Below are 11,658 nucleotides of genomic sequence, written 5' to 3'. Positions count from 1 at the left end.
ACTCTCTCTTTCTTCTTTCTTAAATTTCGAAATTCTTAGTGTATGAGTAGTGCCCACACACAGCAAGTGATACCTCAACCATAGTGAGGAAGATCGTGAAGAAAGACTTTCAGCAAGAAGGAGTTTCAGCATCAAAGATTCAGAGAAAGAGATCCAGGTTCAGATATTGATAATGCTCTTCTACAGAAAGGAATCAAGGGCTAGATATCTGAACGGAAGGAGTCATAATATTCCGCTGCACCCAATGTAAGGTTTCCTAAACTTTATATGTGTTTATTTCATCGTTTTAGAAAGTTCATATTTAGGGTGTTAATAAACATACTTGTGAGTAGATCTAAGATCCTGGTAAAATAAATTCCAACAATATCAACTAACTATTTCTCCACCCCTATCAGTTCGCAAGATCTTTAACCACTTACCTTAATAGTTTTTCACCATTGCTAGAAATTCATGAAATTTTCAAACATTTCTAATTTCTTTTGCATAAGGTAAAATCTAGAGTGATCGTTTTAAGAATACAACTAAAACTCATATCCACCACTGAATGTACATCCATCTGCGAATGAGATGAACTTACTTTCGGTGGATATAGGCATATTAACTCTTTACAGAGATTGATCTTGTCAAAACCACTATGAACAAGATACAAAAGACATAGATTTATTTGGTTGTATCTCTTGATGACTTGATTTAGTTACATCAAAGAGTTCTTAAAATAGTGCAAGTGGATTCTGGTCACAGAATACTCAACTCATACAGTTTGAATCCATTGATAGAAAATGGTTATTAAACACTTGTGAAAGTGTAACTGTATGATGAGTAATTCTTTCTTGGACCACCACTACTAATTTTAACTCTAAGTCAGATTTGCCCATACAAGTAGGAGATTTCTCAGTTTGAGGATTTATATCAATTGGGAATAGAATTTCGGGATTATAATCATATGCGTCATTTAATTTCTGAAGAGAAAAAATAGAATGACATGAAATGATATATAGACCATTCATCCAATGATATGTTATTGAGCTAATTCAAAATGAATAAGCTAAGAGGAATTAGGATAATTTCGTTTATAAATAAGAATCCAACGATGCTTCGATTAGCGAGAGTCAAAGTAATCTTATTTATACAATCTTCTTGTTTCATATTGTAAAATACTAGTCTAAGGTGTCATCAATTGATGAACAGCTAGATATTGCATATACAATATTTATCTTTCGAGATCTAACACTATTATGTTTGTCTAATGGTGAAAATCCATTAGGGATTTATCTCATTAGAAAAACAAACCAAGTTAGACCAACAATGAAGATTCGAAATTAAACTACAATTTAATAACAGAAAATAACATGGTTCAATATAAATTCATACACAATTCAGAAATTATTAAGCATATAACAAGTAGGAATGACAAGTGAAAATACTAAAACATACAATCCTAAATAATTTCCAAGGTCTTCAACAAACTGATATCAGTGTCCCGTTTAGGCGAGAGTCAAAGCTTCCATCCATTGAATAGAGTTGTCAGCTCATCTAAAATGATAAACATTCTAGCAACCTTTTATTCGATCAAGATTGGAATCCGCGTTGTCCCGTTTAGGCGAGAGTCAAGGCTATTCTATCTTATGAGCTTCCACCATTGTTTCATATTCTTGCAAGTCTTATACAGTCGCCACCATTAGGGTGATCAATACTATATAGAAAACTTACAAGATTACTTATCTTTCGAGATTAAACGGTGCTAACTTGCTAATGAACATTCCCCCATTAGGGAGGATTACTCACTAAAACAATAGCTATGTAAAACCAACAATGGAGATCGAATGTCCTAATAATAAAGCTCATTATTTAATGAAAGTTGTATTTTCTTCTGAAACTTATTTTAATTTATTTATTTTAAATATATACATTTATTTAATTAAAATTTCCAATTTAGAATGAAAAATTCTAAATATAAATTTTAATGTGATATTTATAAATTATACTTAGATGGATATGAAAATAACGTGAATTATTTCCATCTTAGTAATAATTTTCATAAATATTTAGAAAAATATGCAATTTAAGTTGTTTCAAAATTAATTTTAATTAATTTACAACTCAAATTTAATTTTCTATAAATATATATTGTATTTCGAAAAAAAAATGAAGTATATAAGAATACTACTTTCGAAAATGCTTTAAAATAAAATAAATCCTGGAAAATTATTCTAATTTTATGTTGGCCCAAAATTAATTAATAAAATTAATTTACAACAAAAATATAATTTTCCTATTTAATTAAATATTTAAGAAAAATTTTAAATATTTAAGTATCATGATGAAGAATTAACTTAAATATTAATTTTCTATTTAATTAAATACACCAGAAAAATACTTCAAGCAAAACAGATAATAACTATCTAGACTTTCATTGACTAATCAATTCAATTTCTAATTATAATATATTTTAGTTCATTTATTTTAATTAATCATTAAATGAAAAAATCATTGATTTAAGTTGGTCCAAAATTAAAATAAATAATTTTCAACTTTAATCTATTTTTCAAATAAAATTCGAAATTTCTGCATTAAAGAAATGCAATTTCGAAATTGTGGGAAAATGATTAATAAAATATATTTTGAAAATTATTCAAATTTAAGTGTTTCTGAAATAAGATTCCAAACTTAAAATAATTTTCAACTTTAATTAAATAACATGAAAATAACAATATTTAAGTATCATTATGAAAATCAACTTAGATATTGAAATTTTCAATTTAATTAAATGTATTAAATTCAAGAAATAAATAATTAAGTATAGAGGAAACTTAATTATTGATTCTAGTTTAATACTAGGAAAACATACTAAACTTAGATTGTACCAAAATTAATTATTAAACAATTAATTTCACAATCAATGGTATTTTCCTATTTTAATATTAGAAATAATAACTAGTATAGAAATAACTATCTAGAATATATATCATTAACTAAGTGTTTTTCTAAAATTAACTTTAAAATATTAAAATGAAAAATAAATTTCATATATTTTAAAAGTTAATTATGTTGCTAATTCAATTTTAATTAGGTTAGACTAATATAATTAACCTAATACAATTATTTAAATAAGGCAAATGGGCCTTCACATATGGGGTAGTTCATGTGAGAGGGAGCTGGGTTCAGTATGTCGTACCCACTTCTATTGGCCCCCAACTCTCACACAAAGCCCAAAAGAGAGGAATTTAACCTTTAAATAAACAATTGTTATTCATTGAATAAGCCCAAATCTAATTGGGCCTAAATAAAATTACTTATGTCAAATTTTATTTTAGCAACCTAGTCCATTTACTTAGTAAAACTTAAATGGGCTTCCTATATGCATCTAAGCCTAATATAGGCTCACACAAGTTAAAAGATTTGGATGGGCCCTATCATGTTACTAGGTTTACACAGATGAAAGAAGTACAAAATTTAAATGTTACAAATTATTCATAAGATCTATTGACAATTAGACTATGATTAAAATCACATTATTGGATCTGTCAACAAGTTAATCATAGCAATTTAGATCAAATAAATAATAGATTTGTTAAAAAAAGGTTTTGAATAAACAATATAAAAATAAACAAACATTGTCCATGTAACAGGTGTGAAATAAGATATTAATATAATTAAATTATTATTTTTAAACTAACCAACTAAATTTTGAAAATTTAGGGTTGTTAAAACAAACCTTAAAATCTCAAAATAAAGGAAACTAATTTTAAAATATCTAGATTTATTTGAATCAAATTAAATTAAATATCTAATAAGATCAATGATTTGAAAGAAAGAATCTTCAATATCACTTTAAAATCTTATAATTTAATAAAATAAACCAATTGTAAAATAGATTCGGTTAGATAATTATTATTTTAGGAATAAAATAATAAATGAATAATAATTACCATAATTATATGTCAAAATATCTCAAATTAAGCAATATTCAAATTTCTACAAAAATATCTAAGTTATTTAAATATTTAAGATATGATTTATAAATTTCCAATAAGAAAAAAAAAATGATATATATAGAAAAATATTATTTTTAAACTTATAATTTATAAATAATTAAATATTTAACAAAATATCAAATTTTGAATTTAAAAATATTATGGTAGGTGTATCTATAAAAATATCTATGTTAATTTCAAATTTATTAATTATTTAATTTGTCATATAAGATAATTTTAATATAATATTTTAAATAAAAAAGACAAAGTAATCTTTTAATTTAAAATATGTTAAATATCAAAATATATAATCTTATAATTAAATAATATATAAATATTAAAGAAGTTAACGAATTTTTAAATCTGACCATAATAGGAAATATTTAAAATTAGAAATATTCCAAAATAGAAATATTTAAACTTGGAAAAATTCCAAATTGAAAATATTTTAAAATTGGAAATATTTAAAAAAAAGGAAAAATGAATTTTGGGAAACAATCCCATGAAAAATTGAATTTTGGGGAAAAATCCCACAAAATTCGGATTGGGAAAGTGGCTGCCCAGGAGGCTGCACGTGCAGCCTCCAAAGGCTGCAAAAAAGCCAATACGCGCGCGGAGCAGAGGGATTGCAGCCCCATCTGCCGAGAAAACTCGGCGGGCTGCAGGGTTCCCAGGCGAGACGCACAAGCGTGCTGCTGGGTGAATGACTGAGGTACGCACGCGGATGGGGGGTTGTCCGAAGCACCTGGTGCATGGGTGCACGTAGCTTCGACACCCATGAATCCCGATTTTCCAAAATTCATAACTTTTTCAATTTTTATCGGAATCGAGTTCCGTAAAAAACAAAATTGCTTAATTTTTCACAAGCCATCCAAATAAAATATTTTCGAAAATAGAAAAAATATTTTTCATGGAAACAATTCGTACAACACATACATTCATCACAAAAACACATAAACCAACATGAAACCATCCAAATCAATACATAACATATAAAACATCGTTTTAATTCATATTACATGAAAGTAAATCATTAACCTAGCTCTGATACCAGTTGTTGGAACTATTTTACCAGTATCTAGATTTACGACCAAGTATGTTTGATTAACATCCTAATATGAATTCTAAAACAATGAAATAAACACATAAGAGTTTAAGAAAACCTTACATTGGGTGCAGCAGAATATAATGACTCCTTCCATTCAGATCTTTAGCCCTTGATTCCTTTCTGTAGCAGAGCATAATCAAGATCTGAATTTGGATCTCCTTCTCTCCTTCTTTGATGCTGATTTTCCACAGTCTTACATACTATGATTGAGGTACCACTAGATGTGTGTGGGCACTACTCTATCACTCAAGGGAATTTCGAAATTTGAGAGAAGAAAAGAGAGAGAGGGGCGTGTAGGCTTTTCTGAAAGAAACAAATGTGTAAAGTCATGAGTTTCCTGAAGGCAATACTTTCTATTTATAGAACGCCCTCTAGGTTTAGGTTAGAATTGTGTGGCATTAAAATAATGGAAAAATAAAATGGTAAAAACCTATACATAGTGGGCGGCCCATAAAAGGAAATTGGGCCTCACTTTGCAACTTTCCCATTTTGTTCTTTTCCATTCCCATTTTCTCAAAAATGCCAATTTTCCAATTTAACCATTCAAATGCCAATTCTAATTATTTAATAACTTAAAAAATAATTATTAAATAATATTGCCATTTAATGTATTTATTAATTTAGACATATAAAGTATCTTAATTAATAAATAAACCTATAATCTCTTCTCTTTACAATTTCGCCCTTGCTTAGTGAAAATTCATAAAGTAGGCATAGTCTAACTTTGGAATTATAATTGATTAATTAAAATTAATTAACTGAGTCTTACAAGCAGTATGGTCTCAACTAGTATGGGGACCATGGGTCTATATAACCGAGCTTCCAATAAGTCGAACCGAATTTACCAAGTAAATTCCCTAACTTATTAATTCCTTATTGAATTCACTCTTAGAACTTGGAATTGCACTCTCAGTCATATAGAACGCTCTATATGTTCCACGATATAGATACGTCATTAGTTATCCATTGTTATAATCCTAATTTGATCAATGATCCTCTATATAGATGATTTACAATGTAAAGGGATTAAATTACTGTAACACCCTACAATGTATTTTATCCTTAAAACACTTAACCCTGTATAAATGATATTTCAGCTAAGTGAAATGAGTACTCCACCATTTATTTTCGTTTGGTTAAGCTTGAAGGAAATCATCCTTTACTTTCTATTCGCCAGATAGAAGCTATAGATTCCATATTTATGTTAGCGCTCCCACTCAATCGCACTACCGTGTTCCCAAAATGTACGTATCACCCTGACCCAAAAGTAGGCTTAACTAACAAATCAAAGAACACGAACAACACTCTTGAGATTGAACCTAATCATATCAGGATTAAGATCATTTGATCTAGGATCAACAGGTGATATTGAATTGAATATATATTACGGTAAATTCTAATATATCTAATCAAAGTTCAATATCGGTCCCTTCCGATGTATACTCCATACATCCGATACTGGTAAACTTTGCCAATGTCCTGGAAATGACATAACACTTTTCCAAGGTGTAAGAATACCTATCGCTGATTATACCATGTCAGTCTAAATCCAATGTTCTGACAAATCAGAGAATAAACTTTCGAACATATAATTAAGATTATATTCCACTGTGCTGACAACACTATAATCTTTAACAAATTCATATGTTCAGGACTTAAATAGAATTCATACATTATATATATACAATCATGAAAAAAAGTCATGTGAACCACGCAACATAAAATGTTATTTCTGATCTTTATTAATAAGTAAATCTGATTATATTGAAATGGGTTTTATTTAGGGCATCAAACCCAACAGTTAGCTCTATCGGAGGGGCTAGAATGGAGGGGGCGTGTTTCTAACATTTTTCACATTTCTTGGAGTGGTCTGCCGAATCTTCCCGGATTGTCAGCCAATAATACCCTTGCCTTTGGACTCTTTGGGCGGTTACCCGTCCCCCAGAATGGCTGCCACATTCTCCTTCATGAACCTCTGTTAGAATTAGCTTTCCTTCTTGCCTCTTCACGCATTTTAGGTATGGCCCATTGTAGGATCTCTTATACAGCTGATTCTGGAGCAACGCGTACGTTGAGGCTCTCGTCACAACTTTCCTCGCCTGTTTAGGGTCTGATTGCAATTTATCATCCCTTAAGTATTCTAGAATCGGTTGCCTCCAGTCTTCCAGTGCCTCCGCCAGAACTTCAGTGCATTGAAACTCTTCTTCCTTCGTGATGCTGAGCTCCGTGACAAAGTCGAATGGTATTGTTCTTGTGATGTGGAGGGAGGAAGAGGATCCTAGGCCTGCCAGGGCATCAGCGTGCATGTTTTCTCCTCGAGGAATCTGGTTAATCTGGAAATACTCAAGGGTTGACGCTAATTTATTTACCTCGGCCAGATAACTGATCATTTTTGGCTCTTTGGCCTCAAATCCCCTTAGACCTGCTGAACTATTAATTGGGAATCTGACTGAACTAATACCCTGTCGGCCCTCATCTCCTTAACCAATTTCATTCCATGAATTAAGCCCTCATATTCATCGTCGTTATTGGTGGCTCGGAATCATAATCTTATTGATTGCTCCATCATTTCTCTGTCTAGTGATAATAGTACTATTCCTACCCCGCTCCCCCTGACGTTTGAAGACCCATCTACCTTCAGCAACCAGTCCCTTTCGACGGGCTTTTTCTCATAAGGAATTGGTTCCGGAGCTATCTCGACTAAGAAATCCGCCAGCGCTTATCCCTTGATCGTAGTCTGTAGAAGGTATTGTATATCAAATTCGCTCAGCTCTACTGCCCATTTCATTAGCCTCCCAGATATCTCAAGTTTATGCAAGACCCGCTTTAATGGGAACAACGTCATTACTGAGATCGTATGGCACTGAAAGTACGGTCGGAGTTTTCTTGCCGATATGACTAGGGCCCAAGCTAATTTTTTGATTACCGGGTATCTACCTTCTGCTCCTAAAAAGGTTTTGTTGGTGTAGTAAATCGGCAGTTGTGCCTTTCCTTGTTCTCGTACCAGTACTGAGCTGGCAGCATACTTGGACAAGGAGAGGTAAAGGAGCAGGGTTTCCCCTGTCTCAGGCTTTGATAGGACGGGGGGCGTCGTCAGGTACCTTTTTAATGCTTCCAGGGCCAGCTGGCATTTCTCATCCCACTTGAACTTTTGGTTTCCCCTCAGTAGGTCATAAAATGGCAGGCTTTTATCAGAGAGCTTTGAAATAAAGCGGCTTAGTGCAGCTATTTTCCCAGTTAGCTTCTATATGTCCTTCACGGTCTGGGGTTGTCTTTTTGCTTGGAAAGCATCTATTTGATCTGGATTTACTTCTACGCCTCGCCGTGTCACTAAGTGGTCTAAAAACTTTCCTGACCCAACAGCAAAAGCGCACTTAGCCAGGTTGAGCTTCATCGAGTGAGCAAGGAGGATCTGGAAGCATTCCCGGAGGCGATCAACGTGGTCAGACCTGTCTTTAAACTTTACCAACATGTCGTCAATGTAGGCTTCCATGGTCAGACCCAGCTGCTGAGAGAACATTTTATTCACCATCCGTTGGTACGTTGCTCCGACATTTTTGAGCCCGAAGGGCATTAACTTATAAAAATATGTTCCCCTCTCAGTGCTGAATGATGTCTTATCTCTGTTGGGAGGATGCATCATTATTTGGTTGTAGCCTGAGAAAGCATCCATAAAGCTCATCAACTCATGCTTTCGGTAGCGTCGATTATCATGTCGATGTGGGGTAGCGGAAAATTGTCTTTTGGGCAAGCTTTATTAAGGTCGGTGAAATCTATAGACACTCTCCACTTTCCATTCTTTTTCAAAACTACTACCGGATTGGCGAGCCAAGTAGGATATTGTACCTCTTCAATGGTATCATTTTTCAGCATTTTCGTAACTTCGTCGTTCACCGCTTTGTTTCGATCTACTCCCATCTTCCTCCTCTTCTGTTTAACCAGAATATAGTTCAGGTTCACATTTAGTTTGTGAGTAATTATGGTTGGGTATATCATGGGCATGTCTGAATGTTCCCATGCAAACACTTGGAAGTATTCCTTCAACAAACTTACAGCCGGGCTCCTTCGGTCCTCCTTAAGCCCCATGCCAATGTAAGTTGTCTTGGTCGGGTCCGTCAGGTGTATAGGTACCTCCCGTAACTCCTCGACTGTGGGTGGTGTTGCTATAATTTATAAACACTACGCAAGTATACGCAATCAAGTAGTAAACTCACACAGGTGAGGTCGAACCAGAGGGAATCGGACTAATTACTACTAAATTATACTATTGATTCTATCTGGTAAAAGAATACTTTTATGAATTAAATAAGACAATTCAGAAATTAAAAATAACAAAGGAAGATTAATCAAGATAAGAAAATAGGGAGACGAATCCTGTTGTTGAGTTACCAATGTTAATGTCTAATTGCTATCCTTCTCTTGAAGTGAATGACAGATTATGAATTAACCTAGCTCTTTTCAGATCTTCTAGGTTCTAAATCTCATGCTCTCTAATTAATCTCTTAATTAAACTAACATGAAATCAGCATTAAGCAATAATCTAAATGTCACAAAGGCTATGTAAATACTTTCGTTTCACATCAAAACCTAGACTATCCAATTTTAGCATTCTCAATTCTCACTTTTCAGATTTCAAATTGAGATCATAAAACATGTAAAAGGTGATCAATCTTGCACATGGAAATTAAACACAAATATGAATAGTGTTCACAATCAAGATGGAGGAATGACAATTATTCATTAACTAGGAAAAACTTAAACAGCATTCATCATTCTCCCTAAATAGGAGTTTAGTTCAAAACATCCATAATCAAATCCATAATTAACATTGAAATAGAAAATAGCATAGAAAAATTAAAGAGAAGAGAAAGAACTAGTTGAAGCAATTGATCCGGGTCGCCACAAGCCGCTCTTCTAGCCTCCTTCTTTGTTTCTAGGGTTCTAATTCTGAATAATCCCTAATTTTCACGAACTCTCACTATTTAAACCAAGTCTCAACTTAAAAATTCGTGAAATTACGAAACTGCCCAAAAATCCCGTCACTGGGGTCCCCGTCGCGACTGGCAAAGCCCCCGTCGCGACGGGAGTTCAACTTCGAATTTCTTGAAACTTTCTGCCAGTTCCCGCCGCGACTGGAAAATTCCCCGTCGCGACGGGAACAGGCAGCGACACCAATTTTGGTTTTTCTTCTCGATTCTTTCACCGTTTTTCCTCAATTCTTGTACATACTTTCTTTAAATGCCCGAGGACCTGAAACAAAAGAATCAAGCGTAATATAGCCCTAAAACTAGAAACAAAGAGTGAAAACTAACCGAAATATGACCCGAATCTTAGACTAATTTTAGCCTAACAGGTGGCTGCTTTTTTGCTGGTGTCGAGGAGTTAATTAATTGCTATAACTTTTTTTTGCTCCTCAAAGAAGTGTAGCACTCTGGGCTCCAAACTGATCCCCTCGTATTTCCCTTACTTCGCATTTATAAGGGAACTTGATCACTTGATGGTAAGACGACGCAACCGCCTTCATTGCATGGATCAACGGCTGGCCAAGGATGGCATTATATAGGTCGAGGGATAGTCCACAATCAAGAACTTAACTGACCTGTTTACTCCATTCACGTAGACAGGCAATTGGACGAAGCTTCGGGTGACAGCGCTTTCCCCCGAGAACCCAACTAATGTAACTTAAGTATCTTGGGCCTTTAGGTCCTCGATCTCCATTTCCTTCAGAACCCCAACGAATAAGATGTTGGTTGAACTCCCAGTATCGACTAACATGCATTTCATTCGTACATGGGCCACATCTAATGTGATGACAAGTGTGTCATCATGGGGGTGCTCTAGCTCGGAGGCCTCCCCTTGGTTGAATGATATAAGTATGTCAGGTCCCTCATTACCGATTACTGCCATCGCTTTCACGGAGTGAATCCGGCGAGTATGGGCTAATGATGCTCGCACCGAATTCCAACTTAGGTCCGACCCTCCCGAGATTACGTTCACAATCTTTTTAATGTATGGTGGGAGGGGTTGATCTCTTATCGCATCCCTGCTGGACATGTAGTGTTGAATCTGTGGCTAGGCAATCCCGGAAAAATCCTTCTCTTGCCAGCCTATTGACCTCGATCTTCAGTGGCCTACACTCATAGGTAGCGTGGCCATGCTCCCCATGAAAGGCGCAGTATCGGCTCTTATCTCTTTTGTCAGGGTCGGTGTTCATTTTGGTGGGCCACTTTGTTTCCTTCATTCCCCGCAGCTGCCTCATCATCTCGGTTAAAGTAATGGTCATCCGAGGTAACTCCTCCTCGCTCCACTGAGTATTTGGCTGCCTAGTTTGTCCCATACTCGCAATTACTGTCCCTCGGGTGTTTCTTTCATTGGCCGAGCAGTTCTCAGTCCTATTGTGAGGTCGTACAGCTGGCATTCAATTTTTTGATTCGAATAGGAACGTATCTCCCATCGCCAACATTTCTTGAGACACATCTTCAGCGTGTCGTTTCTCTTCTACCTCCAGAGCCACGTACCCCCGCGCTATGGTTAGGGCCCTTGTTAGGGACAGGCCGGGTTCCACTATTATTGCCT

This window comes from Cannabis sativa, chromosome 7 (assembly GCF_029168945.1).
Source record: "Cannabis sativa cultivar Pink pepper isolate KNU-18-1 chromosome 7, ASM2916894v1, whole genome shotgun sequence".
NCBI lineage: Eukaryota > Viridiplantae > Streptophyta > Magnoliopsida > Rosales > Cannabaceae > Cannabis > Cannabis sativa.
The sequence above is the reverse complement of the archived record's forward strand: the minus strand, read 5'-3'. Positions refer to the sequence as shown.